Raw genomic sequence first — 20,139 nt, 5'->3', positions numbered from 1 at the left:
TCATAGGGTCTGGGTGGCAATGCGGAACTGTCACCAACTTCTTGGTTTGAACTCCTACCCAGAATCCATCCTGGGAAAGTCTCTTCCTTCACACCCACCAAATTCACACTAGTTTGTTACTTGAAGCCATGAGCACAAAACATCAACGGAAAGGCTTTGGGATGCGGAATCGGAAGGGATGTGAAGGTAGAGAAGATATGTCAATAACAAACTGAGAATATCTGAGTGGGTGGTTCTGGGGATAGACATTATCTAAAAGCTATGAAGAATTCCCTTCTTCATTTAGAACCCCATTCGCCATGTTTCTGAATTCAAAGTCTTCCACTCAATCATAGCTTAGCTGAAACCCTTCCTCTATCGTCTGTCATTAATAACTTCTTCCTTTTCAATACCCCGCCCTCCGGCCCCTCTTATCTTTTTCTCTTATCACACTCATTAATTTGTCCTGGGGTAGATCCAGTTCTGCAGGACCTAAAGTTTAAACAATTGGGGGGGGGCACCTCCTTGGGGAAAATAATTATAAGTGATTAGTTAAAATTCACTAAATCACAGTAATTAGTAAAAATTAGATGTGAAAATGATTATTTGTTTAAAATAAAGAAATCACAACAAAATCAAGTTTTAACAAGTTAATGAATAAAACAAACATTACAAAATCTAGAAGAAAATTCACACTTTCATGAAGTAAGTACCTGTCAGAGTTACTTAACTATTTTTTATAGAGAAAATGGAAAGATAATTCAGTGTTTCTTCTATAAGGTTGGTCACAATTTTACTATTGTTAATAACTGGAATAAATAAAACATACAACTTCACATGTAGGCGCAGTACCCACTCTTTGTCCTACAGCCACCAGGTTGTACCTCGATACCTACACATCATCAACAACCAGAAAATGTATGATGCGTGTATAACTGTAACTATTTATGCTGTGTTATCGACAGCATTCCTGGCTTCAGAAAGTTCTATTTTGACCAGGCACTGCTGTGAACTGAATCTTCTGTTTGCAGGTTTACGTGTCTGATTAGAAGAATTTCCCACCAACTCGCTTTGGGTTCCATTTACTTTACAGCTGGTGTCTCCTCCGTGCCCACCCACTTCCTGTGCTGAGCGCCACAGGGCCTGCTCCTGTCGTGATAAAGCCACTGCTTGGCACCTGCATCAGCACGGGGGTGGGGGGGGTGAGATGTTTCTAGAAATCACTCCTGCACCGGTGCAAGTGGGAAGTGGTTCATTCCACAATGCAGTGTCCGGGAGCCCCACTCATACATTTCAAAAAACCCAGCTGGATGTGTCCTCAGCACAACTTCTCCTTTGCTGGATCTCAAAAATATCCTTGGCTTTTTCAGCAATGGGGAAAAGCAAGAAGGGAGACACAGGTGGGAAAAAAAAACAAAAACTCAACTTTTTCAAATTTTACCAAAATGTATGGCCAGGTAAGTGAATTGATAGGGTCTCTCCCTGGGGTCGGAAAGGAGTGAGGGGCACTGATGCCCAGGCACCACACACTTCATGCTAAATCTGCCGCTGCTTGAACTTGATCTTACAGTAATTTACATCCTCGTCTAATTATGCCTTCCATCTTTGAGAGCACTTTCACATTTCCAGTTCCTGATACAGTTCTTTTTACACAGAAGCGACTCAGTAAATTTTTGTTGAATTAACTAATTCATATATATCCATGAGCAAGTTAGAGTAACCTGATCTCTGCTCTGACGTGATTAAGTGTGCAGAGAATCTGGGCTGCCCACCCTCTTCGTGGAGAGGACACCTATCGGTAGCTTTGGTCCTGAGTTTCTCTGGAGCGCCAGGGTTTCTTGCACTGGTCAAGTCAAGAAGGTCAGAGACGGCTTGGTGAGGATTTCTGTAAGGACTGTAATTTATTAGCTTAAATAATCAACGTGTGACTATGATTTACAGTAAGAGATTGGTTAAGTAAGTTATGGCACGTCTATACAATGAAATGCTCTGTTAAAATGCACATAATAGAACTCTGACTTCTGAAACGGAAAAACATCCATGGTGTATGCGGGGGAGCGGGAAAAGCCCCCCTCCAATATCATCGCCAGTCCAAACCTCTCCAAGCAGTATTTTGTCCCTCCTGCTGGCCTGCGCAAGAAACCCTACAAACACCCGGTCCCCTGTAGCCTTGGTGAAACTTCCATCCACTGACCTCTCCACGTCCTCCTTTTCATGACATCCCTCCCAGCCAGCTTGGAGTCCATGGCCCATTATTTCAACTACTCTCCTGCAGGGACACTAAACTCCCTTGGCCCTTGTACTTTTGCTTGTTTTTCACCATTAAAAAATATATATATATATTTATTTTTGGCTGCATTGGGTCTTTGTTGCTGCACGCGGGCTTTCTCTAGTTGTGAAGGGCGGGGGCTGCTCTTCGTTGCGGTGCGCGGGCTTCTCATTGCGGTGGCTTCTCTTGTTGCGGAGCACAGGCTCTAGACACGCTGGCTTCAGTAGTTGCAGCACACAGGCTTCAGTAGTTGTGGTTCGTGGGCTCAGTAGCTGTGGCTCGCGGGCTCTAGAGCGCAGGCTCAGTAGTTGCGGTGCATGGGCTTAGTTGCTCCGCGGCATGTGGGATCTTCCAGGACCAGGGCTTGAACCCGTGTCCCCTGCATTGGCAGGCAATTCTTAACCACTGCACCACCAGGGAAGCCCTTGCCATCTATTTGATTGTGGTAACATACACGAAACATCAAACTCACCATCTTATTTATTTTTCAGCCTACAATTCAGTGGCATTAAGTACGTTCACAACGATGCAACCATCACCACCATCCGTCGCCAGAACTCTTTTCATCTTGCAGAACTGAAACTCTGTACCCGTTAAACACATACACACACACACACACACCCATTCCCCTTTCCTGACAGTCCCTGGAAATGACTGTTCTCCTTCGTCTCTATGATTTCGAGTACTCTAGGTATTTCACGTACGCGGAATCGTACAGCATTGTCTTTTTGTGACTGGCGTATTTCACGATAATAATTTTTTTCCAGTTATCTTGAAGTTTATTTAAACCAAGGGAAAAAAATCACGTGTTTTCATGCAACACATACTTCGTTCTTTAAATAACAGTTCTGACAAATAACATAGAGAATTAAGGGATGCTGTTCAATGTCTCAAACACGTTGAAACACCATAGTAGCCGATACGTACATAGAGGCATGCCTTAGGTGGGAACAGGAATGCAGCTTAGAAAAGAAAGAAAGAAATCACACTGGAACTGCTCAATTTCTTTAAAATCACTGAGCAAGAGGAGCAACATTGAACTTCCAGACTGACGTAACATCGTTTAGCAAGGTTCATCCATGTTGTAGCGTCTGTCAGAACTTCCTTTCTTTTTAAGGCTAAATAACACTCCATGGTATCATTTACACCACACACACATATATACCACACTTTGCTTATCTGGACACTTGTTCTGCTTCCACATGTTGGCCAGATTTCTCTCTCTTTTTACATTTTATATATTTTTATTGATATCTCCATTTTGTTCATACACCATTTTCTTGACTTTCTTCTCATCTTCCTTTAGTTCTTTCAGCATCTTTAAGGCAGCTACTTTAAATCTTTGCCTAGTAAGTCTACCATCTGGTGTTTCTCTGGGCCAGTTTCTGTTGGTTTATTTTTTCCTTTGAATGGGCCATACTTCGCTGTTCCTTAGTATTGCTTGTGATTTTCTGTTTAAAGCCGGACATTGCATCTAATGATGTGCTTAACTCTGGAAATCAGATTCTCCCCCTTCCCCAAGGTTTGCTGATTTCTCTCTCTCTCTCTCCCCTCTCTGTCTGTTGTTATAGGCTGTTTCCATGCTAAGGATCAGCCTGAGGTGTAAACTTAGGGTCTTCTCAGGTCTTTTCTGAGTCTGTACCTTTCTCTTTCCCTGGATATGTGTAGTAACTTTCTAATTGTCCCATATATGCAGTTGCTTTTGAACATTCTAGTCTTCAGTGTCCAGCTCCCAAAAGGGTACAAAGGGAAAAATGAAGGGAGGAGGTACCAGCCCTTTGAATGCCCTGGAAGTCACTTCAGCCAGAGGAGGCGGGCTTGCAACAATGCCTGCTCACCTCTTCACCTGCACCTTTATGATCAAAGCAGCAACCAGCAGTCAGAGCACAGATCCCCCGGCTCCGGAAGCTACACGAGCTGCTCCCGGAACACATGCAAGGCTGCTTGCCGGGGGTGGGGGTGGGATGGGGGAGGGTGGAGAGACGGAGGATGGACAGCTGCTACCATGCTGGGCGCTGAAACTGATTTGAATTTAACCACAATTTACCATGAAGCCTTCCACTAGCAGTTGCTGGACTCCAGAGTTCCAAGATGGTTACACTGGATGGAGTCTGCCAGTGCAATTGCTGTCTGGGTGCAGAGACAGGTTCCTGATGCTCCCTCCTCTGTCACCTTCCCAGAACCCTCTCTGAACCTCGGCCTGGTAATTACACTTCCCTACCTGGAAAAACCTTTGAACTAACCCAACTGCTCTTCTTCTACCTGCCTGCAATTAGGCAGTGGAATCCCACTGGAGAAAATCACGTTACTGAACAGATTGCTTAACCCCCATTGACTACAGACTGATGACCAACAAGCACAACTGAATCTACACAGTTCCAACCAATCTTTCTCAAAAAACTCGTCTTCACTTCTTCATTTTTCTCTTGCTCTGCTTCTCCCTTTAAAAATTAGGAAATATCTTAAACACTCTCGAATATACAGTCTGCGAGGCTGATGGCTTCTGCTCTATCCCTAGTTCTTAAAACTGTGTTTGGCACATGCGAGATACTCATTTGGAAAGCATGGGCACCGAGAAGTACATAAATCAAAACAGAAAGCGCGGTGGTGCCCCCACGCTTCATCAAATGTGGACATGCTGCCATATTTGCTCCACATTTTTTCTTCTGTGAAATTAAATACTGCAGGCAAAGCGGAAACCCCTGTGTCTCCTTTCTGGATCCTGTTCCCCTCTCTCCATCCCTAATGATAGTTGCTGTCAGTCATCGGGCATTTATCTTTCTCACGTAAGTTTTTGCGCTTTGCTGCTACCTATCTAGGGAGTTCCATAACACTATATAGCATTGTTGTGAAGGATTATAGCTTTGCATAAGTGGCGCCATGCTCTACGTATCATTCTACAACTTTTTTTCCTTCTACATCATGTTTTTCAGAGGTTGCTACCCGTGGTTCCAGCTCATTCTTTTAAAGTTGTGTAGGGTTCCTTTTCCCTTGCTTGTGTTACAGTTTGTTTATTCATGCTCTTATTGATGGACATTCACACGATTTCCAGACTGTTACCATTACTGGCACCGCTACAGTGAACATTCCTGTACAAGTGCCTCTGTGCAACAATCTGCAAGAATTCCTTCAGGAATGATCTGGAATGCTGGGACACAGGGAATGCCGAGTTTCATCTCTGAGAGACATGGTCAAATTATTCTCCAAATATTTTGTACTAACTAACATTTCCAACAGAAATATTTGAAAGTTCTCCTTGCTCCACATTCAAGTCACCATGTGGTATTGTCAGGCTTTAAATATTTTTCTAACCTCATGATGTGAAACAGCAACTTACTTTTTTATTTTACATGTCTCTGATTACCAGTAAAAATGAAACAATTTTTCATGTTTATTGGTCATTAGGCAATCCTCTTTCATAAACTGCAACCTCATATAACTTTGCCTAATTTTTTTTTTTTAAGTAAGACTTTTTTTTTTTTTTTTGGAGCAGTTTAAGGTTCACGGCAAAATGATAGGGGGAAGGTACAGAGATTTCCCGTATGCCCCCTGCCCTCAAGCATACATTATCAACATCCCCACCAAAGAGGTACATTTGTTACAATTGATGAACCTACACTGACACATCATTATCACCCAAAGTTCATAGTTTACAGTAGGGTTCTCTCTTGGTGTTGTACGTTCTATGGGTTTGGACAAATGTATGACAACATGTATCCGTCATGATGGTGTCAGACAGTATTTTCACTGTCCTAAAAGTCCTCTGTGTTCCGTTTATTCATCTCTCTCCACTCCAAAAGAAGAAACCTTGCCTATTTTTTTTTATCAAGTCAGTTCTTTCTCTCTTTACTTTGCAGGCAATCATTACATACTCTGACAGCTAATCCTTTGTCAACTATGTGCATTGTAAATGTCTTCTTTTGGTCTGTGTTTTATGTTAACTTTATTTATAGCATTAAAATATATTTTTTAAAGGAGTTTAACATTTTAAAGGAGTCAAATTTATCAATTCTTTCCTTGACTGCTATTGTATATTGTTTAAGAACGCTCTCTCTCCGTCCTCAGGTCTTAAGAATATTGTTTTATGCTATCTTCTAAATTTTTAAAATACTGATCCACACACTGAGTTTTTAATCCAGCCAGGGGAATGAGGTAAGAATTAAATTTTATCTTTTCCATACAGATAACTAATGTTCCCACCACCATTTTATTAACCCACTGATCAGTAATGCCACTCCTGACAAATATTCTATTTGTGTATTCTATTCCACTGGGCACCTCCTCCATATCTGTGCCAAAATCACCTTGTATTAATCACTATAATTTTACAAAAAGTACTGATCTCTTCCCTACCTTGCTCTTCTTTAAAGATTTTTTTGGGGCTATTCTTGTCCTTTTCTCTACATATAAATGTTAAGGACACTTATCAAATTGTATATAAAACTCTGATGATATGTTAAATGGAATTACATTTTAAACTGCTTTTCTAAATTAATTTGGAGCAAACTGCTATCTTTACTATAGTAAAACTTCCAATCCAAAAACACGGTTTTTATTTAGCACTTCTCCATTTATTTGAGACTTCCATTACTTCAATAATGCTGTATTTTCTTTCTTTTTTTTTTTTTTTTTTAGGGGGGGTGGGGGTACGTGGGCCTCTCACTGTCGTGGCCTCTCCCGTTGCGGAGCACAGGCTCCGGACGTGCAGGCTCAGCGGCCATGGCTCGTGGGCCCAGCCGCTCCGCGGTATGTGGGATCTTCCCGGACCGGGGCACAAAACCGTGTCCCCTGCATTGGCAGGCGGACTCTCAACCACTGTGCCACCGGGGAAGCCCTGTATTTTCTTTTTGATTATCAAATACATCTTTGTTGGATTTAGTCTTAGGTAAATTATAGCTTTTGTTGTCATTGCAGAAAGTATGTTTTGTGTATTGCTTTTCTAATGGATTATTAGGCATGTTATTAGGCTCAGCTTTATCCAAAAATATGCACCAGCTTTCAAATTAGTTTTAGAATTGTATATTGGTTCATTACTAGGAAAAATACTAATTCTTAGGTTTTGTAGTATGTAAATATGCCTCATGTCTTTCTTTCCAATACTTGGATCTCTTATGTTTTTATCCATCTGTTGGGTTGTCTAGAACCTTCAGTACATTACTGAAAGGAGCGATGACATGAAATATCCTTTTTTTTGGGGGGGGGGTCCCTGACTTTAATGAGAATGCTTCTAAAGTTTCATCAATACACGATTACTGTAGGTTTTGGATATTAGGTATAGAAAGTTGTCTTCTATTTCTAGTTTGCTAAGATTTATTTATTTATTTTTTAGTTTGCTAAGATTTTAGAAAATCATGCTGAATGCTGATTTTTTAAATCAAATGCTTATCATGGAATTACTGAGATGATCAGAGAGATTTTTAAAATCTCTTAATGCAGCATATTACATCAAAAGATTTTGGAATCCCTTCTGAAATCACCCCTCTGCTCCTGAAATGAACCCAACCTGAACATAAACACTGCTGAATTTAATTTGCTACTATTTTATTCAGAATAAATAAAATGGGTCTATGGTTTCCTTTTCCTATGTTTTCCCTGATCTCAAGAGTACACTGATGCGTCTCTTTGTCTAAATATACATCTTGCAACAGCTGACATAGCTTGTGTGGTAGACAGAACGGTGACCCTCCCAAAGAAGTCCACGTGCCAATCCTGGAGTCTGTGAATATGGTACCTTACATGGCCACAGGGACTTGGCCAATAGGATAACGTAATCACAAGGGTCCTCAGAAGTGAAAAAGAAAGGCAAGGGAGTCAGCACCTTTTGGAAGGTGTTAGCAGCTGGCTTTGACGATGGAGGAAGGGGCTCGCACGTGACCTCTGGAAAAGGCAAGGCAGTGGGTCTCCCCCACCGAGCCTCCTGAAGGAATGCAGCCCTACCCACACCTGGGTGTTAGCCCAGAGGAACCCATTTGACTCGGAACTTGTTCCCCCATTTTCATTCTTAGTTTGAGTTATATCACAATTTACTATTTCCCACGGTATCTTCTGCTTTCTCTACTCGTTTTGGTTTGCTTGGTCTATTAATAGAGTTTGTTTAAAACCTTCAGCTCTAACTGTGCACTTTCCAATGTACCCGTGTAACTCTGTCACTTTTTGCTTTGCCTACTTTGATGCTAGGTCTTGAGCTAACTCAGGACTGGTTTGGCTTTTTGGTGGATTATTCCTCTATCCTTAGGTCATTTCCCGTTTTATCCCTAGTAGTGCCCTTTGCCCTGAATTCAGTCTTGACTCCTACTGATGCTGTTGTACTGGCATGGCTGAAGGCGCTCCTTGCCCCACTCAGAGTCCCTCAGCTTCACCTCTATGTGCAAAGGCTGCTTCATTTCTGGCCATGGGAGGACACTCTACTCACCCACAAGGCAAGACAGGACAGTCGAAGAGCCAGTGTCCCCAGAGCCAGCGCTCGAGATCCTTTGCTCCTCAGGTGGAAGCCTGGAGCCACATCCTGCTCTGACTCTCAGAGCCCTCGGGGGGCGGAGCTCCAGTGGCCATGGTGCTAAGTGGCGAATAACATCTCGGACTGGCTTCCTTCTCTTCCCTTCTCCCTACCTGTGTTTCCCGGAATCACCTCCCAAACAGTCTGTACTTGGAACCTTGCTTCCAGGTCTGTCAACCAGCTTTCTTTTGCTTAATACAGTTGACCCTTGAGTGAGTGATGCCAGGGTGAACCTGATTGTGCAGAGGGTCAGTGCACAATCACAACATTTAACTTATAGTTGGGTTCTCCTATTCCCTATTCCTCCTTATCTGTGGTTCCGCATCCTCAGCTCAACTAACCAGGGATCGTGTGGTGCTGTAGTATTTACTATTGAAGAAAATCCACATAGAACTGGACCTGCACAGGCCAAACCCGTGTTGTCCAAGGGTCAGCTGCATAGAGTATCTTTCCCACCCTTTATTATAAATATTTTATGTGTTTTTAAAGGCTCTTATCTTGTGAGAAACATACAGCCAGCTTTAAAAAAAAATCCCGTCTGAAAACTTCTGTCTGTGCAGGATACAAAATTAATGCATAGAAAGACACTGCATTTCTATACACTAATGATGGAAGATCAGAAAGGGAAATTAAGGAAACACTCCCATTTACCGTCACATCAAAAAGAATAAAATACCTAGCAATAAACCTACCTAAGGAGACAAAAGACCTATACTCTGAAATCTATAAGATGCTGATGAAAGAAATCGAAGATGACATAAACAGATGGAGAGATATACCATATTCTTGGATTGGAAGAATCAATATTGTCAAAATGACTACACTACCCAAGGTAATCTTGGGTAGTGCAATCATTGCAATCCCCATCAATGCAATCCCTATCAAATTACCAATGGCATTTTTCACAGAACTAGAACAAAGAATTTTAAAAGTTGAATGGAGACACACAAGACCCCGAATAGCCAAAGCAATCTGGAGAAAGAAAAACAGAGCTGAAGGAATCAGCTGCCCTGATTTCAGACTATATTACAAAGCTATAGTCATCAAAACAGTATGGTAATGGCACAAAAACAGACATATACATCAATGGAACAGGACAGAAAGCCCAGAAATAAATCCATGCACCTATGGTCAGTTAATCTATGACAAAGGAGGCAAGAATATACAATGAAGGAAAGACAGTCTCTTCAATGAATGGGGCTGGGAAAACTGGACAGCTTACATGTAAAAGAATGAAACTAGAACATTCTCTAACATCATACACAAAGATAAACTCAAAATGGATTAAAGACCTAGATGTAAGACTAGATACTATAAAGCTCCTAGAGGAAAACATAGGAATGACATCCTTTGACATAAATTGCAGCAAGGTCTTTTTGGACCCATTTTCCAGAGTAATGAAAATAAAAATAAATAAATGGGACCTAATTAAACTCAAAAGCTTTTGCACAGCAAAGGAAACCATAAACAAAATGAAAAGACAACCTATAGAATGGGAGAAAACATTTGCAAATGATGCAACCAAGAAGGGATTAATCTCCAAAATACACAAACAGCTCATACAGCTCAATATCACAAAAACAGACAATCCAAATCAAAAAATGGGCAGAAGATATAAATAGACATTTCTCCAAAGACATACACATGGCCAAAAGGCACAGGAAAAGACACCTAAATGCTGCTAATTATTAGAGAAATGCAAATTAAAACTACAGTGAGGTACCACCTTTCACCAGTCAGAATGGCCATCATCAAAAGGTCTACAAATAATAAATGCTGGAGAGGGTGTGGAGAAAAGGGACCCCTCCTACACTCCTGGTGCAGCCACTATGGAGAATAGTACAAAGGTTACTTTAAAAACTAAGAACAGAGCTACCATATGATCCTGCGATCCATCTCCTGGGCATATATCCAGAGAAAACCATAATTTGAAGAGATACATGCACACCAATGTTCACTGCAGCACTATTTACAATAGTCAAGATATGGAAGCAACCTAAATGTCCACTGACAAATGAATGGATAAAGAAGATGTGGTACATATAAACAATGGAATACTACTCAGCCATATAAAAAGAACAAAATAATGCCATTTGTAGCAACATGGATGCAACTAGAGATTATCATACTAAGTGAAAGAAATTCAGACAGAGCAAGACAGATATCGTATGATATCACTTATATGTGGAATCTAAAAAAATGATACAAATGAACTTATTCACAAAACAGAAACAGACTCAAAGACATAGAAAACAAACTTATGATTACCAAAGGGGAAAGGTGGGGGGGGGGGAAATTAGGAATTTGGGAGTAACATATACACACTGCTATATATAAAGTAGATGACCAACAAGGACCTACTGTATAGCACAGGGAACTATAGTCAATATTTTGTAATAATCTATATGGGAAAAGAATCTGGAAAATAATATATATATATATTTGTGTATGAATCACTTTGCTATACACCTGAAACTAACATAACATTGTAAATCAACTATACTTCAATATTAAGCAAATAAATAAATATAAATGGAAAAACTTTTCTTGTCTGATAAAAATTTAATCCACAAGTTGACCAACTACTCCCAAGGGGCAAATCTGGCCTGAAATATGTTTTTGTATGGCTTTCAAGCCATACACAAGCTAAGAATGGTTTTAAGGTTTTTAAAGAACTGCAGAAATTATATGTGACCCACAGCACCTACATATTATCTGGTCCTTTACAGAAAAGAAGTTTGCCAACTCCTGGCTTAATCCACTCGTAATTATTGTGATTGCTGTTTCATTGCATATTCATAACATTTCTACTTTTAATTTACTATCATGTTCCTTTGCAATTTTCTCCTTTTCTGTCATCTGCTGGATTGATAAAAGTTTTCGGTCTTCCTGTTTCTCCCTGCTACTTTTCTGGAAGCTATAGATTCTATTCTTTTAGTGACTACTGTTAAAATTTTTAAATATATTCTTCCCTATTTTAAAAAAAATTATTTTTATTTATTTATTTTTGGCGGCGTTGGGTCTTTGTTGCTGCACGCGGGCTTTCTCTAGTTGCGGCGGGCGGGGGCTACTCTTTGTTGCAGTGCATGGGCTTCTCATTGCAGTGGCTTCTCTTGTTGCGGAGCACGGGCTCTAGGCACACAGGCCTCAGCAGCTGTGGCACGTGGGCTCAGCAGTTGTGGCTCGCGGGCTCTAGAGCGCAGGCTCAGCAGTTGTGGCGCACGAGCTTAGCTGCTTCACGGCATGTGGGATCTTCCCGGACCAAGGCTCGAACCCGTGTCCCCTGCACCGGCAGGCAGACTCCCAACCACTGCGCCCCCAAGGAAGTCTCTTCCCTATGTTTTTAATGCCAAGTCTAAAGTTGGTCAGCATTTAACCTTCTCCCACTAAATACTTCATACTGTTATTTAGAACTTCAGATTTATCTAATATAACACCAAAAACTTTTCTAATAATCATATTGTACTATTAAAGACTAAAAGATAAACGGATGGTTACACAGGGCCCTCGCCCACCCTCAGGCCGCTGAGAGGTGCTGGCTTCCCCCCAAGCCTGACCTCTTATACCATGAGCCCCAGGGTCACCACACAGGCCGGCCAATGCTCATCCCTCCTGGCAGCTGGGTCCACATCGGAAAGGCTTCATTCTGATTTGTGTTGTCTTTACAATAGATTGTTTTGATAAGAATGTTGACTTTCTCCTGATTTTGAGATGGAGCTCCCAGGGACTGGAATAGTTGATATACTATCTTTTATTTCTATCAACATCTGTGTTTGCTGTTATCTTGTGGTCCATACTTTCTGGGTTCTTTTTTTTTTTTAAGTATATCCTATAATGAGGGTCTATGATTGGTTAACTTTCTAAATCTTTGTAATTATGTAAATGTCTATTTTTGCATTTTTAATAGTTTTGCAGAGTCTAAAATGCTAGATGGAGGGTTAATTTCTCTCAGGTGATGAGAACATTACCGTCTCCCCACATCTGTTGTAATAATAACACGTCTGCTGTCAGTCTGTTGAGTGCTCCTTTGCGTGGAATCTGCTTTTTGTCTCTGATAGTTTTAAAGTTTTTGCTACCGAACCCACGTTTGTGTGCCCGACGCACAGTGAGGCCAAAGAAACCAAAACGTCACAGCTGCAGCGGGGAAAGGTTTATCACAGGGCCGTGCAAGAAGACAGGTGGCTTGCGCCCCCAAAACCCCGAACTCTCAGAAGGGTTTCAGCTAAGCATATTAAAGGCCAGGTGAGGGAGGGGCGTGGTTAGCTGTTGCAAACTTCCTGGTGCCGGAATCCCTTGTTTTTGCCGCTGTCCACGTAGATCAGGTCACGATGTTCCTGTAAACCTCCAGCAACACACAAGTGATTCTCTGTTCTACAACTTTTTATCTCTATATGAACAGAAAGGTGTTACACCTTTAAAGGTCAGAGCCTTGAGAATGGGATGTATTTCAGGCTACAGGCAACATTCTTTTTAAAATGGCACAGAGCCTGCAGGACTAAGCACAGGCAATGGAGCACGGAGGTTAAAGCAAAAGAAACAGATCTAATATGGAGTCAGATCTGTTCTTCTCTGTTACAGTTTTTCTCTTTATTTTTGGTGTTCTTCAACCTCACTATTGTACTTATTTTTCTTCCTCCTGCTTGCTACTGGCTGTCCCTTTAATCTGAGGATTCATGCTGTCTTACAATTCTGGAAAATTTCAGCTCTTCTTTCTTCAAATCTTGCTTCTCCAGTCCTCTTTCCTGTCACCCCTACTGGGCATATATTGGAGGACTTGTGTCCCTCCCTATCAAAGTCCCTACTATCGCCCACAGGGTTGTACCACTAATGTTTCTCCATCATTCTAAGTGGAAAATTAAGATACAATATAAACAGTGAAGTGCTTAACTATCATTTGCTTAAAGCAAAATCCTAATTCAGAAATGCATTGAGTCACAGCATTTAAATCAGGGACATTTAGAACATAAGATTATGGCAAAATCCTGTTTATGCCACTACAAGGCTAAAATTATAATCATACACTGAATTTAATAAACTTAAAATCAGAAAGATTCTTAAAAACTGAAATTGATAAGCGACAATAACATTACTATCCAAATCTATGATTTGTAACTAGTTACGTGAATTCTGATTTTTGAATCCTGAGGTCATTAAAAAACTTCCTGAGACAGGCTTCCAGTAATGGTAGCCTGTCTTTTCTATTGTGTGTATATGTTACAACCCTACAGAAAAATAGCATGGTCCAGCAACCCTTGCTGCTTAAGTTTTCTACAGAACAAGCATCATCTCCTAACGATTTTCTACGTAACACCTGTCACCCTCTGCTGTCTTGTTTGTCTGTCTGCAACCCCGCGAAGCTGGAGGCTGAGTCCTTTTTAGTCATTACTGTATCTCCTAGAGCATTCTCGTGCACAGAGTAGTTACGCTAATATTTGTGGAAGGAATGGTAAGCTCCTATATTTTTACACGTTTCAGATTTAAATTTGAGTTAAAATTAAGAGAGACATCTTGATGAAAGTGCATAAAATAGGAGCACTGTAGGTGTGTCGTGGGCCCAGATGGAGCACAGAGCGTGTGACCACAGGAGGCACAACAAACTGGGCGAGGCCACCAGTCAGGGGACGCAAACAGTGGGCGAGCTGTGGTCACAGCCTTGGTTAACTGTGGAAAGACAGGAGGGCATGAAAGCCAGCCAGATGGCTAGAGTCCACTAACCTGTTCAGGATAGAGCCTGCGTGCTTAGATACGAGCTTATGACAAATCAGGAAACGGCTGCTCTGATGGAAACACGGTCCATGGGGTTCATCCCCTGACTGATCCCAATTACCTCCAACGCCTTACCGTGGCAGATGCGGCCCTTCACGTCTGGTTCCCCCGGACCGTCATCTCCTCTGTCATCTCTCCGCTACTTGTTCTCCTTTCTGCTCCCCGCCCCGCACTGTGAACTCTTCACACTTCTCTGACATGGATCTGCCTGGCCCTCACAGGCTCTGGCTTGCCCCTTTCCTTCCCCATAGAATACTGTACCTTCTCTCCTTACCTTCGTTCCCCCTTAGGTCTCCTGCCTGTCTTCTGCTCTTCCCTCCCAGCTTGGCTTAAACGTGGGCTCTCATGGGAAGTGCTTTCGGCTCCCCAAGATCAGGTAGGACACCTTTCTGATGTGTCCCCGTAGCATCCACTCACCCCTACGTAGCAGTTATCATGTGGTTTTGAAGTTGCCACTTTTCACGGCTATCTCCCCAGCCAGGCAGGACACTCCTCAAAGACAGGGGCTGGGTTTTGCTCTCAGGTACATTCCAGGACCCAGCATGACTGACACACACAGGGGAGACAGTAAATCATTATTGAATGAATGGTGAGTAAACGAGTGAAGAATGAGTGGATGAACGAATGAATGAATGAATGTGAACAGGCTGGGTCACAGGCAGCCTGAGGAGGCTGGTAATAGAGCCGGTTGAGTCTCAAACCCACCAAAGAAGTGTGTCTGGCTCAGGAGTCAAGGGAGCTTCAGGGGAGACCGGGAGGCCTCGGTATCACAGCTGAGGTGTGTGTGCTAAGCAAGGTTGAGTCAAACGCAGGTGAAGCGAGGGCACAGTGAAACCTCGACGCGGCCAGAGCGGGCCTTTGTCCGTTGTGTAACAAGCTGACTTCAGACACCAAATCCCCTCCTACTCTTTCTCCTTCGTACAACACCAGCTCTGGCTGGTGAGGTCTTCCTCCTAAGTCATGGGTATTCGAACGGCAGGATGTTCTCAGAAACTCTGGCGTTGTGGCCACAAGAAGCTTCCCATTGTGCTGGGGGTCAGATGGGCGTGGGCTTCATCAATCTCTCAGTGGAGAGTCAGAGAGCCTCCCAGGAGGACACAGACTCAGCCAGCACGAGGCACTGAGGTGTTAAAGAGGGAAGCGCCCACCATGATGACAGTGGGTTGCAGCTGCGATTTAATGATGCTCGAATCGTACGTGTACACTTTCCACCAACTGGAATCTATTATTTCTCTTCTGTGCCAGCTGTTTCCTCGGCTTCGTTCCCTATCATGGAAGGGAGACCTTGAGATATTACATCTTTCCAATCCTACACCCTCAGAACTCTATACTGATACTCTAATAAAGGGACTCGCTTCTCCTCCAAGAACCCCTCTGTGACAAAAGTCTGTTTGGGTACAGCCTAATGCACGCATAATAAAGATATACGGCCATAAAACCGAGCAAACTTCCTGGCAGCCTGTTATTTACAGTGATTGTAGGTTGTGAATGGACATTTTAAAGAGAAGCTTACAAGTTAGTTGTACCTTCTGGTACAATTACCTCGAACAAACATGACTCACTTCGGCAGTTTAAAGGCAAGAGTGGGGTGTCCCCAAGTCAACAGTCTTATAAATAAATCTCTGAATCACGAACTGAACGCATAAATGTTATAAATATTTCTCTTGATCTCAGACACAGTTTTAGATTTAAGATTTGGTGCGTTAAAATACCTTCGGGAAAATGCGAGAGACAGAAGCAGAGGTCGTGGCCATCCCTGTGTGCTGGGGCGAAGCTTTCTGCACTCGAGGAGCCATCATCCTTCCGGGAAGACAGAAACTCCAGCAGTCACAGTGTGGAGGGCGCGTGTTCTTCAATCCGGGAGGGGGGGCTGCTTTTATGTGTCGGTGCAGCCCATTTGCTTTGTCTCTTACACAGCACTCACAGGGCGGACTTTTATGGTAATAGAGCAACGCTAATGCTTCTGGGTGGGACGGCGCCGGAGTCTCGAGGGTAACAGAACATGTAACTGGAGGAATGCGGTTGTGTCAGCTGGGAACGCCGAGGAGAGGACGATCCAGGCCAGAAGGATGTATACACTTTTTTGGAACGCTCGCTCAAAGGCACTGTGTATCTCAGTAAGCGCTGGCTTTCCAATCAGTGGAACATTTTTTTGTTGTTGTTAAACATTAAGAAAAAGCCCACTTTGAAAGCATTGAGAGAAATTTAGGTGCTGACATCATCCACCCACTCGATTCATTTCTTTTTGGGAAATCTTAAAGTTTTATTTGTGTCTGATTAAAAATATATTAGAAGTTTCTCAGACTCACAGACATAGAGAACAGACTGGTGGTTGCCAAGGGGGAGGGGGCTGGGGGAGGGATGGAGTGGGAGTTTGGGGTCAGCAATTGCCAACCAGTATATATAGGATGGATAAGCAACAAGGTCCTACTGGATAGCACAGGGAACCATATTCAGTATCCTGTGATAAACCATCATGGAAAAGAATATGAAAAAGAATACATACAGATGTATAGCTGAGTCACTTTGCTGTACAGCAGAAATTAACACAACATTTATATCAACTATACTTCAACAGAATTAAAAAATATATATATTAGAAGTTTCTGTTAGATTCTCATTATTTCATGGATTTCAGCATATAATGGTAGTCACTCACATGGGCCTAAGAGTCAAATCTGTAGTCAGAACTCTATCATCTGTGTTTAAAATATGAAATCACATGTCAGGACACAGGCAGTTGTTTTTCTCCTGTTTAAAGCTGCTGTGTGGGCTTCCCTGGTGGCGCAGTGGTTGAGAGTCCGCCGCCGATGCAGGGGACACGGGTTCGTGCCCCGGTCCGGGAAGATCCTACATGCCGCGGAGCGGCTGGGCCCGTGAGCCATGGCCGCTGAGCCTGTGCGTCTGGAGCCTGTGCTCCGCAACGGGAGAGGCCACAGCAGTGAGAGGCCTGCGTACCGCAAAAAAACCAACCCACCAAACAAACAAACAAAAAACTGCTGTGTGACAGCCAACCTACCAATGATTCCTACAGAATGTTCGGGGTCAAAAGAGAACTACTTCAGCTGACCATTCTTTCCCAGTACTTTTCTGAATTTGTGTCTGTGTTGTTCCTAGTCATTTTCATATCTTCAGCTGCTGCTGTTGCATTCCCATCTCTTGGAAGGATCCAGGGAAATACAGGGTTCCTCTGTGGCCAAGGGGAAAGACGCCTGCCAAGAACTCTGAACTTCTGGTGAAGGTCACCAAATACTACAAAATGGACTCAGCACAGTAAAATCATCTTGTTGTTGTGCACAAACGAATAGCCAATGGCAACGGCATTTTGTGGAGAAATCTGATATCATATAATAACACTAGTACAGCTAGGCTCGGGGGAGCATAGTAAAATACCTCTGAAGGGCATGCAGCAATTCTGTGGTCAGACAAGGACCAACCCAAAGCTCAGAACATCCCAGAATAATCATCACGACAAAGAACGGGTATGGGTTGCACATATTAGACCCCCGCGTACAGCTCAGCATCACAGGCCAGAAACTTTCCACCTGGCTCTCATTAAGTCCTTTGAAGAAGAAGGAAAACCAGACCCGCACAGTCTATTCTCTTGAACGTGAAATGATCACCCCAGACGCTCAGGCTCACGGCGTGTCAAAAAACGAGGCGATTCCCTCTACAGATCTACTGGAGATGCTTACAGCGCCCAGGGTATTAATGCTGGTCCAACAAGAGCTTAAGTTTTGGGGGTTGGCAGGACGGAGTGGGAGCGGGGTAGTTTGGAGGACATCCATTGCCCATTCTCAAACCACTTTTTCAACAAGAGTAACTTACTGCTAAGGATGGGGCCCTGAGGGACCTTCACAAGCATCTGGGGAGAAGGGAAGTTGCCTGGAGGCAGCTCAGAAGGGACTGGGGTGAGGGCAGAGGATGCTAACCGACCCTCCAGTCCTAGGCCCCTTTGCTGGGCACAAGTGAGGTCTCTTCCCCAAAGGCAGCAGCAAACCCTTTTGACTTTAAAAACGGTACCAGATAACAAGCTTTTTCACAGCAAAGGAAACCATAAACAAAACAAAAATACAACCTACGAAATGGGAGAAAATATTTGCAAGCAATGTGACTGACAGGGCTTAATTTCCAAAATATACAAATAGCTCATACAACTCCACAACAAAACAGCAAACAACCCAATTGAAAAAATGGGCAGAAGACCTAAACAGACATTTCCCCAAAGGAGATGTACAGATGGCCAAGAGGCACATGAAAAGATGCTCAACATCGCTAATTATTAGAGAAATGCAAATCAAAACTACAATGAGGTATCACCTCATGCTGGTCAGAATAGCCATCATTAAAAAGTCTACAAATAACAAATGCTGGAGGGGGTGTGTAGAAGAGGAAACCCTCCTACACTGTTGGTGGGAATGTAAGTTGGTGCAGCCACTATTGAAAACAGTATGGAGGTTCCTCAAAAAACTGAAAATAGAATTACCATATGATCCAGCAATCCCACTCCTGGGCAAATATCCAGATAAAACTACACTTCAAAAAGATACATGCACCCCTATGTTTACAGCAGCACTATTCACAATAGCCAAGACATGGAAACAACCTAAATGTCCATCAAGAGATGAATGGATAAAGAAGATGTGGTAAATATATACAATGGAATACTACTCAGCCATAACAAAGAACGAAATAATGCCATTTGCAGGAACGTGGATGGACCTAGAGATTATCATACGAAGTGAAGTAAGTCAGAAAGAGAAAGACAAATACCACCATATGATATCACTTATATGTAGAATCTAAAATACGTCACAAATGAACATATCTATGAAATAGAAACAGACTCACAGACATAGAGAGCAGACTTGTGGTTGCCAGGGGGAGGGATGGATTGGGAGTGTGGGATTAGCAGATGCAAACTCATATATAGGATGGATAAACAACAAGGTCCTACTGTATAGCACAGGGAACTATAGTCAATATCCTGAGATAAACCATTATGGAAAAGAATATAAAAAAGAATGTGTGTGTGTATATATATATATATATATATATACACACACACACACACATATATAAAAACAGAATCATTTTACTGTACAACAGAAATTAAAAAACATTGTAAATCAACTCTACTTCAATTAACAAAGATATTTTGACCCCTTTACTTACTGAGTCCCCTTCAGTGACGGAGTCCCCTAAGTTCTAGCTGGGTTCCCACTGCCGATTAGAGACTACACGCCTCAGGTGTGGCCGCAAAACGAGATTCACTCCGGTGACAGAAGTGGGAAGAAATAATTTATGTGAGCTCCAGCCACCCCCTTAATGGCAAGTTGCTTGTCCTGAATGTCTCCGTCCTGCTGGCTGGAAGACTTGGTGGCTGGATGCCCCTTGGAGGCCACACACTCAGGGCGGCAGAACACCTCCATCGCCCTGGACATACTCACCTATGGGTTGCTACAGGGGGAATAAATACATCTCTATCCTATTTAAGCCACTGTATTTTGGATCTCTTTGTTACAGCAGCTGCGTAATAAGCCTAACGAACACTCCCCATGCAGCAGGGGCTGTATTGATTCCTCTCTGTAACCTCATCATGACTCAGCTCAGTGGTTTATATGGAATA

General features: G+C 42.7%; 1 long non-coding RNA gene across 1 annotated transcript in view; it reads right to left on the bottom strand.

Moving 5' to 3' along the window:
• Nucleotides 1-18,499, bottom strand: part of LOC141278120 (uncharacterized) — a 170,424-nt gene extending 151,925 nt beyond the window's left edge. Inside the window, exons 1-2 of the long non-coding RNA XR_012330455.1 lie at nt 16,223-18,499; nt 14,785-15,776 (exon numbers count right to left, since the gene is read on the bottom strand). This is a non-coding gene — a long non-coding RNA (uncharacterized lncRNA). The remainder of the gene's footprint in view (nt 1-14,784; nt 15,777-16,222) is intronic.
• Between the last annotated feature and the right edge of the window lie 1,640 nt (nt 18,500-20,139).

This window comes from Tursiops truncatus, chromosome 2 (assembly GCF_011762595.2).
Source record: "Tursiops truncatus isolate mTurTru1 chromosome 2, mTurTru1.mat.Y, whole genome shotgun sequence".
NCBI classification, from domain to species: Eukaryota; Metazoa; Chordata; class Mammalia; order Artiodactyla; family Delphinidae; genus Tursiops; species Tursiops truncatus.
This window is presented reverse-complemented; position numbering and strand designations above follow the sequence as displayed.